The 26,462-nt window shown below is 39.6% G+C and overlaps 1 protein-coding gene across 11 annotated transcripts in view; it reads left to right on the top strand.

Moving 5' to 3' along the window:
• Positions 1 to 26,462, top strand: part of NCOA1 (nuclear receptor coactivator 1) — a 285,404-nt gene that overhangs the window by 50,910 nt on the left and 208,032 nt on the right. For 8 of the 11 annotated variants that reach the window (XM_055253870.2, XM_055253874.2, XM_063623901.1 and 5 more), the window contains exon 2: positions 19,921 to 20,056. The exons of 1 other annotated variant lie outside the window; for it this stretch is intronic. The gene's annotated coding sequence lies outside the window, so the exon portion shown is untranslated. Of the gene's footprint in view, positions 1 to 12,488; positions 16,288 to 18,338; positions 18,473 to 19,920; positions 20,057 to 26,462 lie in introns of those variants that run through there. 2 more of the 11 variants (XM_063623903.1, XM_063623904.1) reach the window with 2 other exon arrangements.

Below are 26,462 nucleotides of genomic sequence, written 5' to 3'. Positions count from 1 at the left end.
CTCAGAAGTTCTAAAGAAGATATAATTTGAGTTTTCATAGCAGATGGCTGCCTGTGAAATAGTTATGACACTGCATCAGACGTTAAAAATTTAAATTCATAGACTCAGTGCAGTGAGATTTAAGAGGGATTATGAACAAGAAGTCACTCTGAGAACAGAAAAAAGATTTTGGAAAACAAAATCATTAATATTGAACTAAAATTAATAATAATGAAAAGTAGGTTGGATATTCCAGGAAATAATACTAGCGAGTTAAAAGACTAGTTCAATTGATGTTCCAGAGTTATGGGAAGATAGACATGGAGATCATGACCAAGAAGCTAGTAGAGTAGATGGATGAAAGAAATTTGGTATATATAAATTGGGTGTTCTAAAAGAACAGAGATGATGCATAAGTAGTCAAGACAGAAAGTGTTGAAAATGCAGCTAAATTGAATAAATAAGATTAGTGAATGTGCTAGTCACATTTCTGATGTTCAAGGATAAGAGGGAAAATTCTACAAATATTCAAAGGGGGGAACCAAATGATTTTCAAAGGGAAGACAATCAGGTTGGAATCCAGTCTTCTATTTAATGAAAAATGCTGAATCAGAGAATTTAAGATCTTTGGATTAATAGACTATATGATTCTAGTAGAAAATTTGGATGACTGGCATAAATTATAAAATTTTTTTGGCTAAACAAGGATATATAACACAATAATTTTTGCTTTAGGTTAAATAATACTGCCACTGTTTTTGATTGTACTGAGGACTAGTGAAAACTTTATCACCAAATAGCATTGGTTCTGGGCTTGGAGTTCGGGAACTACTGTTGTAGGTGATGTTGGTCTCTCTACAAGTTTGTAAGAGGAGAAGAAGATGTGACCTCAGTTTTATACCTTGCTACACTGTCATTGATATACAAAGGCAAAAGAGAGATTTCCAGACAGACAAGGTTTCAGAAATTATGCTAACTTTGTACTTTTTCTGAAGAATATATCCAAGAGAATACTCTTTAGAATAATATAATTAGTAAACTTGATTTAACAGATTAATATTAAACTTTGTACCTTACAAGGGGATTTTATTTTGATTACTTGTAAAATAGTCACTAAATGTAAGCCACAGAAACAACAAAAATGGAAACTCAAAAGTATTTAAGCATTGTGCTGGGCAGAGAGCTAGTCTCTGAGGATACAATGACAAACAGGGTTGTCTTATTCTGTTTTGTATTGCTATAACAATATACCTGAGACTGGTAATTTATAAAGAAAAGTTTACTGGGCTTATGATTCTGCAGGCTGGGAAGTTCAGGAGCTTAGTGCTCCATCTAGGGGCTTATGGTGAGGACGAGGTGCTGGGGCAAAACAGTGGAGAAGCAGAAAAGGGAGTGGGCATGTACAAAGATCACATCGTGAGAGTGGAAGCAGGAGAATTCTAGGAAGCCAAACTTCCTTTTATAACAACTTGCTTTTATAACAGTCTACCCTTGCAGTAACTAATCCAGTCCTGAGAAAACTTACTTCCACAGGAGAGAATTAAATCTATTTGTGAGGGATCTGCCCCCATAACCCAAACACCTTCCATCAGGCCCTGCCTCCCAACACTGCCACCTAGGGGATCAAATTTTAAGATGAGTTTTGGAGGGGACAAATCAAATCGTAGCAGAGATAATGTGATTTTTTGTCCAGATTGAGTTTCTAGTCTAGCAAGGGATACAAAATAACCAGATACTACAATGTAGTGTGATGGATGCTACAGTGGATGGACCACATAATTGAATGTGAGCATAGAACAGGAGCACTTAACCTAGATGAACAGGGGAGGCAGAGATGGCTTTCTAAAGAAGGAACATCTGAACTGAGACAAGAAGACAGGAGAGAGAAATTGAGAAGATTTCAGATTAGTTGATTGCAGAGGGCACAAACTGAGAGAAAGATGACAGGAGAGAGGTCACTAGGTATTATATCACACAGCCCTGAAAGCAATGTTAGGGCAGTTGGGCTTTATCCTGAGAGGAATGGGAATCTATTGAAATATTTTAATAATGAAAAGTGATATGATCTGGTTTGTTTTTTAGAAAGATTACTCAGATTGTAGTGTGAATGGATTAGAGCCAGGTAAAATTAAAGGTGGGGAGATCAATTAAGAAGTTATCTTGTGTATTCATTTGTTCTAACAATAAATTTTTCTAGGTTGGAGGTAATGTTAGATTGGCTACAGTAGGAGGGTCATAAGGATGGAGATGTATTTCAGAAAGATTTAGGCTTTGGTGGTTGGATATTAGGGAGAGTAGAGAGAAGAGGACCAACCTAGTCTTAAATTTCTGGCTTATGCAGATAGGTAGATGATGACGATGGTGTCATTCAGTAGATAAACCCTGGAGGAGAAGATTAGGGAAGAATGATTGAGTTCAGTTTGAGGTACCTATGAGACACCTAACTTGAGATCCAACTGGTAGTTGGATAAGTGGGTTTGAAGTTTAGGAGAGAGATTTGGGTTGGAGATACTGATTTGGAAAGTATCAGCATTTGGAAAGTAAATAAAGTTGTGGATATGAAAGATAACCCAAGTAAAATGTGCCGAGATAGAAGAGGTGATCCAGGTCAAGGTTCTTAGGAACATGTGCTTCTAAAATGAGGATTCTGGCTGGGTGTGGTGGCTCATGCCTGTCACCCCAGCACTTTGGAAGGCCAAGGTGGTGGATTGCTTGAGTTCAGGAGTTTGAGACCAGCCTGGGCAACATAGCAAAACCTCATTTCTACAAAAAATACAAAAAATTAGCTGGGCATGGCAGTGTGCACCTGTAGTCCCAGCTACTTGGGCAGCTGAGGTGGGAGGAACACCTGAGCTCAGGAAGTTGAGGCCACAGTGAGCCATGATTGTGCCACTGCACTCCTGCCTGGGTGACAGAATGAGACCCTGTCTCAAAAAAAATAAAAGAGGATTCTGTTAATAAGACTTTCAAAAGAAAAAGTAGGACAGAAATTCAGTAGAGTGTGAGCTAACAATTCAAAAAACATTGCACATGTATATTGGGATTTAAAAAATAAGTAAATGAATGGTGAATCATGGGAACTAGTTTTCTCATTTTTAGAGAGTGAGGTAACCACAGGCAGGAAGAAGGCTAGAATGAACTCTACTGAATTAGAGTTTGAAACATAAGCATTGAACACACATTTACCTTAATATTGATACAGATTCAGAAATAAATATAGATATGTATGTATACATAGCCTAGTATACATACATTTATTTACTAGCTCTGGCTGCTGAGAGGGCCTAGGAGCAGTGACAACCCAGTAGCATGAGCACACCCAGCATCAGATATTGGTTTCTAATACCACTCTCCAATAGAAAGAACTAAGGCTCCTTGGAAAAAGGCTGATTCTAGGGCTGGGGCAGGGAATTTGCAAGATGAGCCTGGAACATTGTAGAGTGCCAAAAATAAGAAAATATGCAAAATGCAAAAGGACAGGGGGTTGGCAAAGGGATACAGGAGCCAACTAAAAGAGCACCCAATGAGTGAAGCTGGAACAATTTAAGCAATAAAATAAATAATATTGTATTATTGGATTATGACCCAAAGCATAAAATAAATATCCCTAAGTCCACACTGATTAAAATAAATGGTTAAATAAATAACTATCCCCACTTATTTATTTATCTTTTACAGAAGAATTCCAAATAATTTGTGCAGACACTTCCCTCAAGGAAGTGGAACTTAACCCCCCACCTTCTACCACCCCCTTGAGTATGGGCTGCACTTGGTGACTGAGAGGGAATGGTTATTTGTATAGATTCTGTTTGAGATCAGATAAGTCAAGGACCAAGGTATTTACATGGGATATAGCATTAAAGAATGTTGGTGATCTCAGAGGGAACAGTTTGTGGGGAGAGGTAGATACTTGTGCTCTTTATGTACATGGCTCTAAATTTAGCCAGCCTTATAGAATATTTATTCTGTGTTTTTATTAGATTTATTTATTTATTTTTTTTTGAGTCGGAGTCTCACTCTCTTGCCCAGGCTGGAGTGCAGTGGCATGATCTCCGCTCACGGCAACCTCCACCTCCCAGGTTCAAGCAATCCTCCTGCCTCAGCCTTCCGAGTAGGTGGGATTACAAGTGCGCGCCACTGCACCCATCTAATTTTTGTATTTTAGTAGAGATGGGGTTTCACCATGTTGGCCAGGCTGGTCTTGAACTCCTGACCTCAAGTGATCCACCTGCTTGGGCCTCCCAAAGTGCTGGGATTACGCATGAGCCACCACACCCGGCCTGTTTTTATTAGATTTAATCACAAACTGACAGCTATTTAGTGTCTATCAAAAGTTCACTGAAGCTATGATTGTACTGCTGTACTCTGGCCTGGGCTACAGAGCAAGATCCCATCTCTTAAAAAAAAAAAAAAGCTCACTTAATGCAAAAAATCCACATCGGATATGAGACAGACTAATGAATATCTTAATTATGCATTCATGTAATTTCTTGTATTAAGTCTTCAGAGAACAAAAGTATCAAGACCACATCATCTTAGTCTCCTCTGACGTGAAAATGCCTGTCCTGAGTTCTGATTTAATGATATGTTATTTGTCTGTATAGAATCAATTTGTAAGAAACATCATTTGAATGATGTGCATTTTCTAAAATTATATTTGAAACTATAGTCCTAGGTTCATTGTTCTTTGTACAAGTGCATCTAATTAAGATAGAAAAATTACATGTTTTCTTTTTCTTCTTACTGAAAAATGAAAACTTATAACCTGGAAAACATGGACCCAAATTTGACACGTGGTGTTTGTAATTTGCTGATATCACGAGCTTGATAGTATCTGTTTCAATTGTCTACAGCAGTGATTTATAATTTTTACAATTCTGGGGATCAGGAGTTTGAGCAGGGCTCAGAGAGGGGGTTCTTCTTCTCTGTGTGGCATCGGTTGGGATCACTTACTCAGCTGGTAACTGGTGTGGGCTGGATAGTCCCAGGCTTTCTTCACATGTCTGACACTTTTTTATGCCTCAACATGGCGTGTCCTCAGCATTGTGGTGTCAGAGTAGTTGGATTTCTTACATGGCTTCTGACTTCCAAGAAGAGGGAGTAAGGGGAAGCTACCAGTCTTCTGGGTTCCTGCAGTTTCAGAACGTCACTTTGACCACATTCTTCCTACTGGTCAGAGCAAGTCACAAGGCCAGCCAGGATTCAAGGGACTGTGAAATAAAGCCTCATCTCTTGATAAGTGGAATGACATGTGCACGTCGGGAAGGAAATAATCAATGGCAGCCATGTTTGGAAGATTAGTATGTGGCCATACCATCTATTACAGTATCTAATCTTTTAATTTATTTACAAGATTTTATGATTAATCCTCTTTATCTTGTATTTTAACTTGTAATAATTTAAGGTTATAAATCTCAAATTAAAATTATTAACCTTAATTTAATAGAAGAGATTTTGGGATAATGGGAGGCCTGGATAAACCTCTTTTTTGTGTCATTCACTGTATATTTGTCTTGTCATTCACTATAAATTTAATAAGTATCTTGGATTATTTAGTTGAAAATCTTCCAAAACATCTTTGCTTAGTAATTGCAGCTATGAGAATTTACTCTTTCATCTTGGTTTTCCCTGAACTGGAGGGCATACTGACATGTGTCCATATTTTTTTAAACCCTGATAAACTATGTAGAGCACAGTTTAGCAAAGACTATCATAATTTAAAATGCAGATACTGTTTGACTCAGTAATTCTGCTTCGTGAGTACAGAGATACAGCATTGTCTGTATGGCAAAATATTACAAATGCGTAATCAGTGAGGGGCTGATTAAATTGTGATGTATTCATATATCATGAGATTGTTAAAAAAAAAAGGATGAGGGGGCCAGGCGCAGTGGCTCACGCCTGTAATCCCAGCACTTTAGGAGGCCGAGGCGGGCGGATCATGAGCTCAGGAGATCAAGACCATGCTGACTAACATGGTGAAACCCCGTCTCTACTAAAAATACAAAAAAATTAGCCAGGCATGGTGGCAGGCGCCTGTAGTCTCAGCTACTCGGGAGGCTGAGGCAGGAGAATGGTGTGAACCTGGGAGGCGGAGCTTGCAGTGAGCCAAGATCGCGCCACTGCACTCTAGCCTGGGCGACAGAGTGAGACTCTGTCTCAAAAAAAAAAACAAAAGGATGAGGGAATTCTATAAGGAATGCTATGAAATGAGTGCTAAGATACATTATGTTAAAAAAGATATGAAACTATAGTATTGTATTACTCTGTTTTCTTTTTTTTTTTTGAGATGGAGTCTTGCTCTGTCGTCCAGGCTGGAGTGCAGTGGCGCAATCTCGGCTCACTGCAAGCTCCGCCTCCCGGGTTCACGCCATTCTCCTGCCTCAGCCTCTCCGAGTAGCTGGGACTACAGGCGCCCGCCACCACACCCGGCTAATTTTTTTGTATTTTTAGTAGAGATGGGGTTTCACCGTGGTCTTGATCTCCTGACCTCGTGATCCACCCGCCTTGGCCTCCCGAAGTGCTGGGATTACAAGCGTGAGCCACTGCACCCGGCCTACTCTGTTTTCTTACTGCTGATAAAGACATACCTGAGACTGGGCAATTTACTAAAGAGAGAGATTTAATGGACTTACAGTTCCACATGGCTGGGGAAGCCTCACAATCATGGTGGAAGGGGAGGAGGAGCAAGTCACGTCTTACATGGATGGCAGTAGGCAAAGAAAGAGGGCATGTGCAGGAAAACTCCTTCTTATGAAACCATCAGATGTTGTGAGATTTATTCACTACCACGAGAACAGCATGGGAAAAGACCTGCCCCTATGATTCAATTACCTCCCACCAGGTCTTTCCCACAACATGTCGGAATTCAAGATGAGATTTGGGTGGGGACATGCTCAAATCATATCATTCCATCCCTGGCCCCTCCCAAACCTCGCATCCTCACATTTCAAAACCAATCATGCCTTCCCAACAGTCCCCGAAGTCTTAGTTCATTTCAGCATTAACTCAAAAGTCCACAGTCCAAAGTCTCATCCAAGACAAAGGCAAGTCCCTTCCGCCTATGAGCCTGTAAAATCAAAAGCAAGTTAGATACTTGGGGGTACAGGCATTGGGTAAATACAGCCATTCCAAATGGGAGAAATTGGCGAAAACAAAGGGGCTACAGGTCCCAAGCAAATCCAAAACCCAGCAGGGCAGTCAAATCTTAAAGCTCCAAAATGATCTCCTTTGACTCCATGTCTCACATCCAGGACAAGCTGATGCGAGGGGTGGGTTCCCAAGGTTTTGGGCAGCTCTGCCCCTGTGGCTTTGCAGGATACAGCCTTCTTCATGGCTGCTTTCATGGGCTGGCGTTGAGTGCCTGTGACTTTTCCAGGCGCACGGTGCAAGCTGTTGGTGAATCTACCATTCTGCGGTCTGGAGGACAGTGGCCCTCTTCTCACAGCATCACTAGGTGGTGTCCCAGTAGCGACTCTATGTGGGGGCTCTGACCCCACATTTCCCTTCTGCACTGCCCTAACAGGTTCTCTATGAGAGCCCCGCCCCTGCAACAAACTTCTGTCTGGGCATCCAGGTGTTTCCATACATCTTCTGAAATCTAGGCGAAGGTTCCCAAATCCCAGTTCTTGACTTCTGTGCACTCACAGGCTCAACACCATGTGTAAGCTGCTAAGGCTTGGGGCTTGCACCCTCTGAAACAACAGCCTGAGTTGTACCTTGGCCCCTTTTAGTCACAGCTGGAGCGGCTGGCACACAGGGCACTAAGTCCTTAGACTGCATATAGCAGAGGGACCCTGGGCCTGGCCCATAAAACCATTTTTTCCTCCTAAACCTCTGGGCTTGTGATGGGAGGGGCTGCCACAAAGGTCTCTGACATGCTCTGGAGACATTTTCCCCATGTCTTGGTGATTAACATTCGGCTCTTCGTTACTTATGCAGATTTCTGCAGCCAGTTTGAATTCTCCTCAGAAAATAGGATTTTCTTTTCTATCACATTGTCAGGCTGCAATTTTTCCATACTTTTATGCTCTATTTCCCTTTTTTTTTTTTTTAAGACGGAGTCTCACTGTCACCCAGGCTGGAGTGCAGTGGCGCGACCTCGGCTCACTGCAAGCTCTGCCTTCTGGGTTCATGCCATTCTCCTGCCTCAGCCTGCTGAGTAGCTGGGACTACAGGTGCCCACCACCGTGCCCAGCTAATTTTGTTTTTGTATTGTTAGTAGAGATGGGGTTTCACTGTGTTAACCGGGATGGTCTCGATCTCCTGACCTTGTGATCCACCCGCCTTGGCCTCCCAGAGTGCTGGGATTACAGGCGTGAGCCACCGCGCCCAGCCTCTATTTCCCTTTTAAAATTGAATGCCTTTAACAGCACCCAAGTCACCTCTTGAATGTTTTGTTGCTTAGAAGTTTCGTCCACCAGATACCCTAAATCATCTCTCTGAAGTTCAAATTTCCACAAATCTCCAGGGCAGGGGCAAAATGCCACCAATCTTTTTGCTAAAACAAGTTCTAGCAAACAACTTCCTCCTCTCCATTTGAGACCACCTCAGCCTGGATTTCATCGTCCATATCATTATCAGCATTTTGGTCAAAGCCATACAACAAGTCTCTACAAAGTTTGAAACTTTCCCACATTTTCCTATCTTCTTCTGAGCGCTTCAAACCGTTCCAGCCTCTGCCTGTTATCCAGTTCCAAAGTTGCTTCCATATTTTTGGTTATCTTTTCAGCAGCACCCCCGACTCCCAGAACCAACTTACCATGTTAGTCTATTTTCACGCTGCTGATAAAGACATACCCAAGACAGGGCAATTCACAAAAGAAAGAGGTTTAATGGACTTATATTTCCACGTGACTGGGGAGGCCTCACAATTACGGCAGAAGGGGAGGAGGAGTGAGTCACATCTTACATGGATGGCAGCAGGTTGAGAGAGAGCTAGTGCAGGGAAATCCCCCCTTGTGAAACCATCGGATCTCGAGAGATTTATTCACTACCATGAGAACAGCATGGGAAAAGACCTGCCCCCATGATTCAGTTACCTCCCTTCAGATCCTTTTAACAACACATGGGAATTCAAGATGAGATTTGGGTGGGGACACAGCCAAGCCATATCAGATATGCCATTGTTATTTTTGTTTGCTTTTATATGCATAGAATATCTATGAATACATAGTAAACAAGGGAAGGGAGCTGGATGATTGGAGGGAAATTCCTGTTCACCATCACTTGTTTTGTACAGTTTCCTTTTTGTACCAAGTATTTGTATTACTTAACTTTAAAAATGCTCTGATAGGCTGGGTGCAGTGGTTCATGCCTGAAATCCCAGCACTTTGGGAGGCCGAGGCAGGTGGATCACTTGAGGTCAGGAGTTTGAGACCAGCCTGGTCACCATGGTGAAACCCCATCTTTACTGAAAATACAAAAATTAGCTGGGCATGTAATCCCAGGTACTTGGGAGGCTGAGAAAGGAGAATCGCTTGAACCTGGGAGGCGGAGGTTGCAATGAGCTGAGATTGTGCCACTGCACTCCAGCCTGGGTGACAGAGGAAGACTTTGTCTCAAAAAAAAAAAAAAAAAAAAAAAAGAAAAAAAGAAGCTCTGATAGTTTTCATTTGTGGTTGTCTTTTTGTGTAAGGCAGAACGCTGGATGCTGTATCCAGGCAGGATTGGTTCTGTTTCAGACAGCATAAAGACCAGTAGGAAAGGTTAAACATATGTACCATGTCTCTAGACTGCTTGTTAAGAGTTGTCATTTTTGCTTTGTCCAAATATTCTACCCATTATTTTTATTGAATTTTTTTTATTATGGTGTTGAAGAGTTCTTTGTGTTCCGAAAACAAGTCCTTCATCAGATATTTGTTTTGCAAATATTTTCTCCAAATTTGTGGCTCGTCTTTACATTTTTATAACACTATCTTTTGAACAGCAAAAGTTTAAAATTTTAATAAAATGTTATTTTTTTTCTTTTATCATTTGTGTTTTTAAGCATCATATATAAAAACTCTATGTCAGTGAGAGGTTGGCAAACTAACAACCTCATTCAGCCCACTACTTGTTTTTGTAAATAAAATGTTATTTGAATATAGCTGTGAACATTTGTTTATGTATTGTCTATGGCTGCTTTCATGCTACAATGGCAGAGTTGCATAGTTTCAGCAGAGACTGGCCCTCTGCAGGGTAAGTTTACCAACCCCTGGGCTAACCTACAATCCCAAAGATTTTCTTCTATGTTTTCCTAAGTTGTATAGTTTTGAATTTTTTCTATTTAGGTCTATTAACTTTTGTATAAGACATGAGGTGTGGGTTCAGGGTTTTTTGTTTGTTTGTTTGTTTTTTTGGCATATGGGCTGCCAATTGTTCCTGCACCATTTGTTGCAAGACAATTCTCTTTCTATTGAGTTACCCTGGTACTTTTGTTTGAAATCAGTTGACCATAATATGTAGATTTATTTCTGGACTATCCCTTCTATTCTATTATCTTTGTGTTTATCCTTATGGCAGAATCACAATGTCTTAATTGCTGTAGCTTTATAGAAAGTCTTGAAACCAGTGAATCTAAGTCTTCCAACTTTGTTCTTCTTTCTATTCTAGTTTCTTTGCATTTTCATAACATTTTAGAATCAGCTTGTCAGTTTTTTTAAAAAGCCTGCTGGGATTTTAATTGGATTTACATTAATTTTGGGGAAAATTGACATCTTAGCAATATTGATTGATCTGATATTTGAAAATAATGTATCACCAATTATTGAGGTCTTTGATTTCTCACTGTGCTTTATATATATTTTATATATATATATAATATATGTATATATATTTTTTTGAGATGGAGTCTCGCTCTGTTGTCCAGGCTGGAGTGCAGTGGTACGATCTCGGCTCACTGCAACCTCTGCCACCTAGGTTCAAGTAATTCGCCTGCCTCAGCTCCCGAGTAGCTGGGACTACAGGCGCGTGCCACCACACCCAGCTAATTTTTTGTATTTTTAGTAGAGATGGGGTTTCACTGTGTTAGCCAGGATGGTCTTGATCTCCTGACCTCGTCATCTGCCTGCCTTGGTCTCCCAAAGTGCTGGGATTAAAGGCGTGAGCCACCGCTTCTGGTCTGTGCTTTGTATTTTTGAGCACACAAATCTTGCATTTATTTTATTATATTCTATTTCTTTTTAATGTTTATACAATTGCTACTATTTTGTGAATTTATTTCTAATTATTCATTACTACCACTAGAAGTACAATGTAATTTTGTGTGTTGACCTTGTCTTCTGCAATTTTGCTCAATTCATTTAGTAGTTTTAGTAGTAGAAATTTATTAGATAAATTCAGTGGATTAATCCTTTGGGATTTTCTATATGGACAATCTTGTCGTTTGTGGAAAAAACCAGTTTTGTTTCCCCTTTTAAAATCCATCTTCTGGCTTTTATTCCTTCTTGCATCACTGTACTGACAGTGTAGTACAATATAGTACATTGTTGAATAGGAGTGGTGAGAGCAGACATTCCTGTCTTGTTCATCATCTTAGGAGACAACGTTTAATCTTTTGTGATTATGTATAATGTTAGCTATAGATTTGTTATAGATACTTAGGTTGAGGATGTTCTCTCCTGTTTCTAGTTTTCTGAGAGTTTTGAATCATGAATGATGTGGAAGTTTTTCAAACACCTTTTTTTTTTTTTTTTTTTTTTGAGGCAGGGTCTCACTCTGTCACCCAGGCTGGAGTGCAGTGGGCGATCTTGGCTTACTGCAGCCTCCTCCTCCCAAGTTCAAGTGATTCTCCTGCCTCAGCCTCCTGAGTAGCTGGGATTACAGATGTATGCCACCACGCCCAGCTAATTTTTGTATTTTTAGTAGAGATGGGGTGTTGGCCAGGCTGGTCCCAAACTCCTGACCTCAAGTGATCTGCCCACTCGGCCTCCCAAAGTGCAGGGATTACAGGCATGAGCCACTGTGCCCAGCCCAAATGCCTTTTTTTTTTTCCATTAATTAAGATGATCATTTATTTTTCAATCTGTTCATGTGGTGGATTACATTGATGGATTTTCTTTCATATGTTGAACCAACATTGCATTCTTGGGATAAATGGTATTTGGCTATGACACATATTTCTTTCAATATATTGGCTAGATTCATTTGGTTAAGATATTTTCCATCTATGTTCATGAAAGTATGATGGTCTGTAGTTTTCTTGTAGTTTGTTTTGGTCTGATTTTTGTATTAGGGTCAATACTATATTCTCATAATATGAATTGAGAAATGTTTTCTTCTTGTTTCTGGAAGAGTTTTTGTAATATTGGTATGATTTCTTCATTAAATGTTTAGTAGAATTCACCAAGGGAGCCTTTGTCATGGAACTGTTTTCATGAGAAGGTTTTAAATTATAGTTAAGGAATTGGTACATTTTATCTAAGTCGTGGAGTTTATTGCCATAAAATTATTCAGAATATTCCCTAATTATCCCTTTACTAGCTATAAAATCTCTAGTGATGTCTCGTTTTCATTACCAATGTAGGTAATTTGTGGCTTCTCTCTTTTTTTTGATCACTCTGGTCAGAAATTTATTTAGTTTCATTGAACTTTTCAAAGAATTAGATTTGTGTTTCATAGATATCTCTATGTTTTGTTTTCAATTTTTTTTCTTCAAATTGCTTTGTATTTAATTTACTCCTCTTCTTTTTCTGCCTCCTTAAGGTGGAGGCTTAAATTGTTGATTCAAGACCTTACTTGTTTGTTTTGTAATGTAAGCATTTCATGTTGTAAGTTTCTAAAAACTACTTTGGCGGTATCCCTGTTTTTTTTTTTTGTTTTTGTTTTTTGTTTTTTAAGAAGCAGAGGTTTAATAGGCAACAGAAAGAAAAAGGAAAACAGCTCTCTCTCTAATGAGAGAGAGGGGACTTCGGAGAGGAAAAGAGGACAGGAGATACGGCAGTCGTGGATAGGAAAGGAGGAAATTACGATAGAAAAGTTGGAGATCTGTTGCTAACACCCCTTTGGGCAGTTGGATGCTGAGGTCAGTCTAGAAACCTTTGGATAATACCAGGTGGTAGCCCCAGCCAGAAATCCTCAGTTGCTCCAGAACCTCTTCCAGCCTCACACGACGGCTAAATCCTCCGTGAAAGGAAGCTGGTTCAAACATGGCCAACATGGCCAGCAACCTGTGGGTGCTGGGGGATTCTCGATGTTCTCCCTAGTAAGTCACGCATCCGAGTCTATAAGAATGGCAACCACGCTAACTGTGTTTTTAATTGGCTGATTTGATTTGGCTCTAAAATGGAGGCTGAGAGCCCCAAAATGAAAGGACAGGGTTGGAGTCCGCTTCTCTACTTACCGTTTCGATGAATGTTGTACCTTGGTATCCCAGTTGAGGTTCCCAATATGAAGTGGCTACGTTGTCTGGGGTAGATACCTGGAGTTCGTCATCTCACACCAGGAAAGTTTAGGACATAGACACCCACGAGGAGTTTAGGAGCGGAGGTTTAATAGGCAAGAGAAAGAGAAAGAAAAAGAAAGGAAAACAGCTCTCTCTCTAGTGAGAGACAGGGGACTTCCGAGAGGAAAAGGCCCTCCCCACAAACGTTGATATTTTCTCTTTTAATTTTCTCTCAATTAAAAATATTTTCTAATTTTCCTCACTTTTTTGTTTGACCCATGGAGTATTTTAGAAACATGTTGTTTAATTTCCAACTCTTTGGTATTCTTAATCTATCTTTGAGTTACTAATTTTAATTTAATTCCATTTTGGCCAGAAAAAATACATTATTTGATTTTAAGTATTTTAAATATCTTAAAGTTTGTTTTGTGGGCCAGAATACGGTCGTGTTGGTGAATATTCCCTGTGCTCCTGAAAAGAACATAGTTTTTGCTCTTGTGTAGAGTGTTCTGTAAATGTCCAATTTGATCAAGTTAGTTGGTAATGTTTTCAGATCTTCTGTATCTTAGTTATTTTCTGTCTTCTTCTTCTATTGATTAATAACAGGAGTATTCATATCTATAACTGTAATTGTGGATTTGCCTATTTCTCCTTACAGTCCTATCAGTTTTTGTTTCATTTAATTTGAAGTTGTATTGTTAGATAGTAACACATTTAGGATTGCTATGTCTTCTTAATGAATTGATTCTTTGTAATTATATAGTGTCCCACTTATTACTGGAAATATTTCTTGTTCTGAGGTCTGTTTTGTCACTTATTATTATATCAGTTCTGTCTTTTCTTTCTATTCTATCCTTTTTACTTAACTTTTCGTATTTAAAGTGGGTATCTTGTAGATAGGATATAGTTGGATCTTATTTTAAACATTTGATCTCATAATTTATTCTTTTAATTAGGATGCTTAGATTATTTCTACTTAATTATTGATGTTTGGATTTAAACATACCATCTTGCTAGTTTTCTGTATTTTGGGCCTTTTTTGTTTATTTTTTCCTCTTTATTTTATTTTCAGTTCCAGGATACATGTGCCAGATGTGCAGGTTTGTTACACAGGTAAACATGTTCCATGGTGGTTTGCTGCACCTATCAACCCATCACCTAGGTGTTAAGCCCAACATGCATCCTGAATCCTGCCGTATGCTGTCTGCTTCTTAATTCAGTCCCTGTTCCTTAGTCTGAGCACTTAGGTTACACTTGTGGTTGCATGCTTGGTTTATCCGGGCATGCTCAGGTTATGTGACATTCAACCTGGGGGTCCATGGCAACTGAAAAACAACTCACAACTTTGTTACATAAAAGTTGAATCAGACTGGGGTAGTGCAGTTAGAAAAATAATTTGCTACCTCTAGTATGTTGTTTTTTTTTTTCAGCTTTCATATTTTACTTTTTAAAGTTTCCATCTCTCTGCTAAAAGGACAAGAGAGACTAAGGTGATCCTCTTTTGCTGCTGCCTCTGTCAGGTTGTTTGTGTTGGAGGCTGAATCAGTGTAATCAAGAGTTGAGCTGATTTTGGGTTTTGTCACCATCATTACCCTCTCAGTGCACCACAAGCTTCATATTTCTTCAGCAGTTGGCTGCTGGTCCCTTGTGTTTAGAGAATGGCATGTCGCTCTACAAGATTTTTCTCTGTGTTCCTGTACCATCCTCATCTTCCAACAGTCTTTGCACATCTGTGCAATAGAAGTATCAGTATTTCTCCTTATGTTGTTGCCCCTCTCCTAGTGATAGCCTATTGTTTGTTATTCAGTGCCATGCTTGTGGTGCAGAGCAGGCTTCTCTTTTGTTCTGGTTTAGACTCAATTGTATTCAGGCCATTTGTCCTGGGCATCAATTGGGCTCTCTCAGCCTCAGCATTCCTGCTTTCTCTTTCTTGTGTCCTGCCCTTTCTTCCATGTATTTGTGGTAGGTCATAGACAGGAATATCCTTCTTTTCCCCTAGTGGTGATAGAAGTTTCTTCGGTATTGGTGCAGGATTCATTGCCTAACTCTTTTTACTGCTCTGTACTTCACCACCGTGGCAGAGGTTCTTTTGCCTCTACCCCTCTCCTAGCAACATTATATCTTTCCCTGTCACATAATTGAGAGTGTTTGTCTGTTCCCCAGAGGCAGAGGCATTTTGCTTCCATACTGCCCTGAAGCAATGGATTTTTGCCAGGACCTTTGGTTAGAGGATTTTCTGTTCTTCTCCTGGTGGCTTGAGGCTTTTTTTTCTATGTTAGAGAACAGTTGGGGAATCAGGCTTCAGCCTTGTCCTAGACACCTCCTGCACACTTCCCCTGGTGATGAGGGCTCTCTCTGGTTTCCTGTCCTACTATTATACTAATCTTTCTTGTGAGCACCTGGTCAAGGCACGTGGAAAATCTTGCAACTGAGAGAACTTTCCTTATGTCTGGGGTCCCCAGCTATTCTAAACTGACATAATAGGTTACACTTCGTCTTTAAGAATTTGTTAAAATTTTAGCTGATTTTTTCTTATACTTTTGTATAGTGGCCACTTCTTTTTCTGTGACCTGCTAAAGGTCAGACAGTTTGTGTGTAGTCTTTCCTTGGAGGAGTTATCCCTCCAAGGAGAGGAATAAAATGTACTTGGAATTTTATTAAATTTACTTGGTTGCCTTGTGACCTCCACTCTTTGTTAGACCAAGAGAAGTTTTGATTCTATAGATATGATTTTTTTTTTCTCATTAGGGTGGAAATGACATTCTTTGGTGGCTTTCTGCATTCTAAGCAGAAATGGAACTACTTAGAGTTCTTGACAATTTAAAAATTCTGTTTATGCTGATCCTCCTTTAATGTTTTCCCTTTTCCCTCATCTGCCTCTTGATCACTTCATCTTTTAGGATTGAACCCAGGCTATTTCCTCCATGAAGCCTTTCCTGATTCCAGTAAGTAGAATGGAACATTCTTGACTGTGTCTCTTGTAGAACGTGTTTTACTTTTTGCAGGCCCATTGAAACCCTCAGTGAGATTGGGCAGCTTTAAGATTTTCCAAGTTTATGAGCATAATGGTTGTTGAGTTTTTAGATAGGATCATAGAGTAAACTTGAGATAAAAGATAAAATGACGTACAAGGAAGCTCATATTTATTAATAGAATACAAATTTGTGAAATCACACTACAGAGGTTTCTGTGCTGTTTGGTTTGTGTAGTTGTTGCTTTTGAACTAACTTATTGTCAGAAATAAGACTTAAATTCATAAAATCTAATATTTGGAAAGTAGGGGATTCGTTACACAAGCTAGTATATATTTACGCAATGGAATATTGTAGAGCTGTAAAAGCAATAAAGAGACATTTCCTAACTTGGATATCCAGGACATACTGCTGAATAAAAACTAAGATGCAAAACTGAACATTTTTTGTAAGAAGGCAGGAGGAATAAGACTGTATTTATAGTAAATGTCTTTGCGTAAAGCATTGCTGGAAGAATATACAAGAAACTAATAAAAGTGGTAACCTACAGTAAGCAAGGGCAAAGTGACCTGCATGTGGATGATGTGGGAATGAGACTTCTTAGATACAGGTTTCCTTTTATGTCATTTTGATTTTTAAATCATGAATATAGTATGTATTCAAAAAATGAAAATCAATAGACATAACTATGTAGACATTGAAAGATGGGAAGATCTGAAAAATTCTTCAGAGCTGATAAAAAATGTTAGTCTATGAAACAAAAATTGGATGTGAGATGCTTTTATTTTACATAAGCCAGCTTTCACCAATGAGAGAGTGAATACAAAGTTTGGAAAACTATGAAGGACAAGGTTTATGAATCTGGCTCCAGATAGAGAAATATGTAAAAAGGTAGCTTTCTAGCACAATTAGGAAGGTTTTGGTTTTAGATGCAGTAGTAGTATGGATGTTCACTCAAAGTAGAAAGGAGCACTTTGTATAGGTAAAAACTGTAACAGAAATACACAGTACTTGGAGTGGGCAAGGCAGCTATTTCTTACTCATGAAATCACCAGGAATACCCTTGGAATCTGATAAGATGTGTTTATTGTCAGAAAAAAATAGATGAAAATACCAAGAATATTCTTATCCCAAATTAAAACCTACGAAGAAACAATAATTACTTAAATAGGTTATAGCTCAGAGACCAACCTTATAGGCAAACAAATGAAATATAAAAGAAGAAACTTTGTAAACCAAGGAATGATGAGAATTCCTTAATGTTGCTAGGAAAAACTGGTTGGTAATTTGAAATGCAGGTCAGTTTAGAGCTAAATCTCACTCTATACATTATATGAAATGAAGTATTGAGAAGATTAGTCCATAGAAAAATGAAAATCAGAGCATTATCTACTATTATTAAAGGGGGAGAAATTTCAAAGCAGAGAAATAATAAAAGATATGAAAAAGGCAATGATGGGCAAATCCATCCACCTGAAAATAAAAACTTCTGTATTAAGGGCCAGTGATAAGACTGAGAACATGTTAAAAGTAAGCAAGAGAAATGGTACAGGTTGAGCAACCCAAATTTGAAAATCTGAAATCTGAAATGCTTCACATTACAAAACTTTTTGAATGCTGACATGAGCTCAAAGGAGCATTTTGAATTTCAGATTTTTGTATTTCAGATTCTCAACTAGTAAGTGTAATGCAAATATCCCCAAATCCAAAAAAATCTGCAGTCTGAAACACTTCTGGTCCCAAGCATTTTGGATAAGGGATACTCAACCTGTATTTTCATAATATAAACAATTTACACAAATGGGTGAGGAAAACATGAAGAAACCTCGATTCCATTCCACCCCTAGTAGGGCTGGAAGAGGTAGTGTGGCAAAAGTTTGGGAAAAAGGCAGTGTCAATTATGGGAGAAGGACCTGATTAATGGTGCATTAAGGATTGCTGCACAGCATTCAGTGTCTAGCTGAATTTTGAGACCATAATTTTATAGCAGGATCAATTCACATGGTTGTGTGATTTTTCTCTAGCAGGCGATTGGATTAGGAGTTTGAGGGTGGTGAAGCTGAAGCAAGAAGTAGCATACTATGTGGATTTCTAGTTGGGGAGATAACCAAGATTTTGAAACTGGAGATAACAAGCGACTAGAATGGAGAAAGAGCAGGTAAAATGCCTCCAAGGGAATGAGTCTGGACTCAGGTTAGAAAAAATAGAGTGAGATATTGAATGACAAATTGAAGAAGAGGGTCATACAGCCAGATGGGACATCACAGGGAAGGAAGGAAATTGCTGGTGAGGGTCTGGAGGTGTCACTCTGGAGAATTTTGTCTCTACTGCCTTATCCTTCGCTCTAAAGCATTATTTTCGAGAGCCAGATTTAGCCCAGTGATTGAAAGAGTTGGTCAGTGATGGTCAGTGATGAGAGTTGACCAGTTAGTGGTCAGAGTTGGTCATCATTCTCAGTGATGAGAATGTAGAGATGATTTGTTTTACTTACATAAGAGGGATTTCCAGATGTCCTTGTGGAAAAGGTTAGAAGCAAGGGCAGCAGTGGGAGACCAAATGGAGTAGAGGAGAAAGCATAACTGGGAGCATGTAAATAGGACAGAGGGTAGTTGGCCAGAATGGTTTGTGTTTTGAATAAAGCCCGAGAGTGATAGGGGTAGGAGTCACAGGTAGAAGTCACTAGCCCCACATTTCTGACGCACGGTATAATGACCGTCTCTGGAGCCTGATCCACTGCCTTTGTGATTAGAGAGAGAATGTTAGTAAAAAGCTTAACCCTGGGTGGTAAAGCCTAAATTAGTTTGGCCTTAAATAGCAAAAGCCAGTAAATCTCTTTTTTTTTTTTTTTGAGACAAGATCTCACACTTTCGCCCAGATTGGAGTACAGTGGCATGATCCTGGCTCACTGTAGCCTCAACTCCTTGGGCTCAAGCCATTCTCCTACCTCAGCCTCACGAGTAGCTGGGACTACAGGTGCATGCCACCAAGCCCAGCTAATTTTTGTATTTTTCGTAGAAACAGAGTTTTGTCATGTTGCCCAGGCTGGTCTTGAACTCCTGAGCTCAAGCAATCTGCCCACCTTGGCCTCCCAAAGTGCTGGGATTACAAGCATGATCTACTGTACCATTAATTTAGTAAAATCTAATTTGTAATATCCCACTTCCAGTGGCCTAGGATGGAATAATAGCCATGATATCAGGTGCGTCTTTATTACAGAGTTCTTCTGCTAGGAACCCTGTTTCCTTTTACTGTTGCACTTCACCTGAAACTGGATAGTCAGGCTACTGCTGCTGGCGTGACTTCAGCAACTCCCCTTGAATACCAAGGCAAGCCCCAATTGATTTCATACCTCCTTTGGGGATCTGAGCTTTTAAAAAAGCCAGCAACTACCTTTTGTCAACTTGATGTATTTATCTATTATACCTTTAATCTTTAAATTAATTTTTAAAAACTTGTTAGTAGTGACAAGAATGAGAATTGACATTTCTTGAATAACTAAAGCATCTGTGTAAGAATCTTTGTATGCTTACAACAGTGGTGTGTCACAGTACCTAAAATCTGTAATGTTTTCAATGGCCCAATTGTGTCTTCTCTCTCCTGCTTTAGATCTATCCATACTAATGGAAATGTAACTGGAACTGACTCTGATGATAAAATCAAGGACCATCAAGCAAGATCATGCAGTAGGCAACTTTGCTTCCAAAAGAAGTTACCAACATTTAGAATTTCTACTTATTCTAAGGTATTTGAGACACAATTTTACTTTAGTTTTGACTCCTTAGTAGTCATTTTGTAGTGTTGATTTCTAGATATAGGTTTGGTGAGTTTGAAAGTACTTATATATTAGAATGCTTAGCTCTTAGAGAAGAGTTCACTTCCCTCCTTTCCCACTATACTCCCAAAGAAACTAACTGAGAAAAGATCCAGATTTTTTTTTCAAAAGCCTACAGTACTCAGTATTCCAATGTGGTCTCACAACCAAGTACTAACCAGGCCCGACTGTGCTTAGAAAGCTTTTGAGATCAGGCATGTTCAGGGTGGTATGGCTGTAGACAAGATTTTAAAGGGATATATTTTTTAAAATTAGGAAAGCATGTCAATTATAAGAAATACATTAAGTGTAGATTAAATCTCAGTAGATATATTAGAAGAACTGGAATAAATAAATGTCAATTTAATAATTATTTTATTTACATTATGACCCCTGAGAAAAGTAATTGAATGCAGCACTCTGAGTCCACCTGCATGATGTCAGAGACCTTATTGATCATCCTTTAGATGGTTTGAAACCTTTCTCGCCTTTCCTCCTAAATTTATTGTTAAGGATTTTCTATTCACCAGTATGTGTCACTGTTACTCCCCATAAGCTGTCCCTGTAGGACCTTTGGGATCTAATGAATTACTTGGGCCAGAAAACCAAGATATTTAACTAAAGAATCAGGTGACACTTCCAAAACATGGGGTGGATCCCCACTTGAAAGACTACATAAGACAAATAAAACAAAAAAAGAAATATAATGTCAACAGAAAGCAAAAACAAAAATAGTTCTATGTTTTCACATTAAATTCCAAACAGGTAGAGTGAGTTAGGTGTTTATTTAAAAACAAAACATTTTTTATTTTAATTATATTTTTTCAAATAGGCAGAAAGTATGGAAAGTATTTTAGGGGACAGGTTAGAGTTTGTTGATTTCTCTGAATATGTTACAGAGTTTTGTAAATTAATATTTTGCTAGAATATAGAGAAAGTAAAACCTGAGAAAAATGTAAATATGTATCACTTACTACTAGGATTCTTACCTTTGTTCTGTTTTAGAAGAAGACTATGTAAAGCATAAATTCCAAAATAATAAGAATTCATGATATTGGAAATCCTAATATCATGGGATCCTTGGGTGTCCTTTCACTAGCCAGAAACCTCTGTGGCTGGTGGCGCCTTTGCCTGAGTTTTGCTCGGGCCGAGTGGGCCCACTCAGCCTGGCAGGCTGTGTGCAGCTCACACTACTGGCCTTGATCTCATGCCTGCCAAGGGCGAGTGGAGCAGCAAGGGGTGTGCGTGAGCAAGCGAGTGTGGGGTCTGGCTACTATGCACAGCCAGGCACGCTGGCTGTGGCAGGGCAGGCAGCTGCAGGCACCAGCATGGGCGCTCACTCCCTGCAAGCTGTGACTGGACCAGGTGTATCACAAGCAGCTTCCCTGTCTGGCACCAGGGAATGCAGTGGTCCTCAGAAGCTTGGAGATGCGAGGAACTGCAGAGCTCCAAAGAGGGTGTCACCACTCTGGCTTGAGGAACTCCTAGGTCTGGGCTTCCTGAAGGCTGCAGCTCTTCTCTCCTCTTTTCACCCGCAACATGGCAAGCAAGGAGCGTGTTTCAGTCCTGTTTGTGTTACGACTCTTTCAACCCTGCCATTTGATATGTCCCGAGTTCTTGTCCCACACCTAGGAAGAATAAGGTACACGGATAAATGGAGGGTGAGCAAAGGGAACAGAAGCTTTATTGAGTGATGGAACAGCTCAGAGGAGACTTGCAATGGGTAGCTCCTTTCTGCAGCCAGGGTGTCCCGATGAGTGCTCAGCTTTCAGCAGAGAGGAGACCATGGAGTTGGAGTGGGTAGCTCCTCTCTGCAGCTGGTCATCCCATCCTCTCCTCAGCTTTCAGCAGAGAGGAGACCCTGGACAGTGGGTAGCTCTTCTCCACAACTGGTAGTTCCGTTGTGTGCTCAGCATTCAGCAGAGAGGAGACCCTGGAGTGGGTAGCTCCTCTCCACAGCTGGTCATCCTATCCTCTGCTCGAATTTGGCTGAATCCAGGGTTTTTATGGGCTTCCCAGGGGTTGAAGTGCATGCTGATTGGTTCATGAGTGGGCTCAGAAAAAGCACTATAAGTTCCCATTCCAGTCCACGGGACTGGCAGCCTGGCCCCAGGCTTCAAGCCTTCTCTGGTTTGAAGGTGAGGCTTCACCAGGGACCTGCCCCTTTCTGTCCAGAAGCCTATCTGCCTCCTACCATTGTTCATGGTGCCCAGGCTGTTCCTGATGAGAGGCACCTGCAGGCCAGTATCGAGCCTCTCCTTGGCCTCTCTCCCATGCTTGTCAGCACCCACGCAGCTGGGTTGCAACAGTGCCCGGCCTTGGCCTCAACTTTGCTCCGAGATTGGAGCAGGTGCTGGGAGCAGGAAGAGACCAGGCAGTGGGAGTAGGCACTTCTGAGCCTGCAGGGGCATGTGGGGCCTTCTTGGGTCCCTAAGAGTGCAGAGAAGTCTGGGTCCACAGTGGTGGCTGGGCAGTTGCAGCTGCACCCAGGAGGGCGGGCCTTCTGCCTCCTCCCAGCCCCTTCTGGCTCAGTGGAGCACACAGCCCTTCCTACACTTAACCCCACTGCAGCTGCTCTAGATGGGCTGCTGCTGCCATCACTAAGACTGCCTCAGCTACCATAAATGGATTACCTCCTGGAAGGGGTTAGTGTAATTGAGCAGTTTTTGCTAAAGAAAAATTATCTCAAATCAAGTAGCAGATGAAAAAGAGGTTACTTTGATGATAAGTTTTAAAACGTCCCTGGCAATTAGTAGATGTATTGTACTTTTCTTTGTTTTCTTGATGTCATTTGAACTCAAATAGTAGTGATGATTAAATATATAGTTTGTCTTAGTACCAGAGCCATTTTACTTGTTTTTTTAGGTATATCTTTTCTTCTTACTTTCACTTAGGAACATTAGTGGAATGCCCAAGCTTTGTAAAGAATGATTCTAGATATGGGGAAGAATATAAATTATTCTGTAACTTCATTATAAAGGAAGTTGAAGATGTCTTTTATTCAGAATGCTTACTCTTGGGCTAGGAAGACTAGATACACCCATCTGAAGCCATTTATGTGCAGTCATAGAATGCGCACATCAAGTCACAATCTAGAATCCCTTTCTAAGTAATATACTTAAGTTCTATATTCAGACCTTAACAAAAGTAAAGATTAGGGAATAGGAAGTTCTCATCAATTGAATTTGCTAATTGGTTGTGTAAAAGTGCCACATAGCCTAAATTAAGTTGCTTAAATTTTTAAATTAGGAATTTCTTGTTTATCAGTTTCTTTTTTTAAGACAGTCTCATTTTGTTGCCCAGGCTAGAGTGTGCGGTGGCATGATCTTGGCTCACTGCAACCTCCGCCTCCTGGGTTCAAGCAATTCTCCTCCTCGCCAGTAGCTGGGATTACAGGTGTGCGTGACCACACCTGGCTAATTTTTGTATTTTTAGTAGAGATGGAGTTTCACCATATTGGCCAGGCTGGCTTGAATTCCTGACCTCAAGTGATCTGCCCGCCTCGGCCTCCCGAAGTGCTGGGATTACAGGCATGAGCCACTGCACCTGGCCATTTATCAATTTCTCGTATCTCCTCACTGTTTTTCAGATGTTCACAGAGTGATATCCCATATTCATATTTGTCATTTTCCATTTTGAAAATGAACAAAAGTGAAAAATCTCACAAATTTGTGCTTGGAAGAGTTTTACATTTGAACTTCAGATTTAAAGAATATGGGATTTTGTTGTTTTGGGGGATAAGAGCAAAATCAATACTTGAGACGGGAAGTTAAGGCCCTGGAACATTTGCAAAGTTATATGTCCTGGATTACAGTTTACATTAAATTAAAATGGTACCTTTTAAAAATGTTTTGTCTGGACTCAGTAAAACATTTGAAAGCAAATTTTGGCCAGTTATATTAAGGGAATGGATATTCCCTGCTACAGTTTTTTTTCTGTGCCATGATGGAAAGAGCAGAAGCTTTACTTTCGTGCTACCTTGGGAGAATTGAATTAATATTTCTTAGTTTCCTTTTCTGTAAGAATTAATTTTTAGAGGTGATAAAGAATGAAATGTGTGTGAAATAATGAAAAATAATGCTTTTTAGTGTGAAATTAATGAATGTTGTTGCTAAGACAGGTCCACATTACTGTATCATTCAGAGGTATCCTTTTCATAGCAAAAAGCAGGTCTACTCACTACTATTGAGAAGCTTGTAAAACCAGTTTCAAAGTTAATAGCAAATATTATGCTTGCAGAGAAAGTAAAATGAGCTTTTGGCACAAATCCTTTATCAAAGACATACCATCTGGAAAAGCAATTACTGTCCTGTGCCCATGCCAGTATTTTGTTTTTCAGCTGGATGAAAGCACTGATGTACAGAGGATATACTAGTGCTTGATACAGATGTGTTACTGTTTATCACTGAAAAATCACTATAGCAGAAGAGTTTTATGTTTTGTTGTTGGTCGGTTGTATTTTTAAGCCATTATAGCCTAGAAAAGCTGCATTGTTTCCTTCTGATCAAAGCACCAACAACTATAGCTGCAGGAAATGGTCTACTTGCTTTTTAAGTAAAATAAGTTGCAGCAGGATATCAATTCATATCCCACTTTTTTCAGAGAGGAGAATTGGCATTTAGTAATGTGACTTTTTGTCATGATTTAGTGTTGAAGAAAATAGTAAAACTTGTGGATGTAAGCAGTTTTTGCCACTAAAGCCACCTCTTTTCAGAGTTTTATGACAAAATAGTAGCAACAGTATTTTGCTTTTTCACGGTGATATGCTAGCTGTATAGGAGGAAAGGGCTTACATGTTTGTTAATTTTTTAGTAAAATGAGATAAAGATATACTTGCTACTGATATTGTCATTTCTATGATTTCAAGGGACATAACTTACCTAGTACCTGTGGTATTTCAAATAGTCTGAACTTACAACTTTATATTCATGATATCATGAATTTCAATGTTAAGGATGAAATATGAGGATTTTGTAAAAGTCTGAATTATGGTGCAAAATAATTCAACCTCTGAGAGTTTGACTATATCCTCAAACTTGATGGTTTTATTTATTTATTTATTTTTACTGAATTTGGGCTAGGCACGGTAGCTCAGGCCTGTAATCCTAGCATTTTGGGAGGCCTAGGTGGGTGGATCACAAGGTCAGGAGTTCAAGACCAACCTGGCCAATATGGTGAAACCATGTCTCTACTAAAAATACAAAAATTAGCCAGGTGCAGTGGCAGGCGCCTGTAATCCCAGCTACTCGGGGGGCTGAGGCAGGAGAATTGCTTGAACCTGGGGGGCGGAGGTTGCAGTGAGCCAAGATTGTGCCATTGCACTCCAGCCTGGGCAACAGAGTGAGACTCCGTCTGAAAAAAAAAAAAAGAAAAAAAAGAATTTGTATTATACATGTCTAAAAACCACATCCAAATTTTGAAATAGAACATGGAGAAATACTTTCCAGAGTCAAAATGCAAACAGAAAGTAGATTAGGAATCCTTTTTTCAATTTCTCAAGTTGAAGCACTTAATTTCCAGCTTTAAGTGGTATATACTTTTTTTTTTTTTTTTTTTTTTTAGCATTCAAGGGAATGCTGAAATTAAAAATCAGTGAGAAGTCTTGCTGTATAATTTCCGGGTCCACGTTCAATCATAATATCCAGGCTGTATAATGCCACTGATTTATGATTTATAATTAGAGATTTTTATTTACTAAAAATAAAGAACAAGAAAGAAACCAGCTGAATATGAAAATTGGTTTATGGTTCAATCTGATTCCATATGTGGGTGTTTGAACATCTTGCAGCGAAGTTATCAAACACTGATAGGGTGGCGACAAGACAACTCAGGTGCTTAACTGAATGGGCTCCGGTTGGCCAAAGAAGATGAGACAATCTGAGCGTCAGTAAGCATTAACTGCAATATAATGAATCATATCAAATATATTTAAATCCACAAGTTCATAATGATACTTTAAAAACTCATTAGTTTTCTTCAGAGTATGCTAAGGAGCCAACTGTGCTTCAGAGCAACCAAATAGTTGCTGAGAGGAAGTTTCTTTTCTCAGAATAAAACATCACCATTTTCTAATGAATTCCTGGACCTAAGCAAAGATCATGAATGGCTGCTAACTGCACAGGAAGAAACGGACATTAGCTTCCTCTTAATGAAAGTTGACAGTGCTGCCCATGAAGTATTCTTGCCAAAAAAGTTGAACCCGAATCTCATCAAGTCTCTAGCTCTACCAGTTTACAGGAAACACAGAAGACAGAGAAACACATTAAGTGACACCATGTGAATGCAGTTAGCAAAATATAGGTTATGGGGAACTCTTTAGAGACATATGACTTGTTTT

Source organism: Symphalangus syndactylus, chromosome 18, assembly GCF_028878055.3.
Source record: "Symphalangus syndactylus isolate Jambi chromosome 18, NHGRI_mSymSyn1-v2.1_pri, whole genome shotgun sequence".
Taxonomy (NCBI): Eukaryota; Metazoa; Chordata; class Mammalia; order Primates; family Hylobatidae; genus Symphalangus; species Symphalangus syndactylus.
Note: the sequence above shows the minus strand (reverse complement) of the source record. Positions and strands in the feature narration are given on the sequence as shown.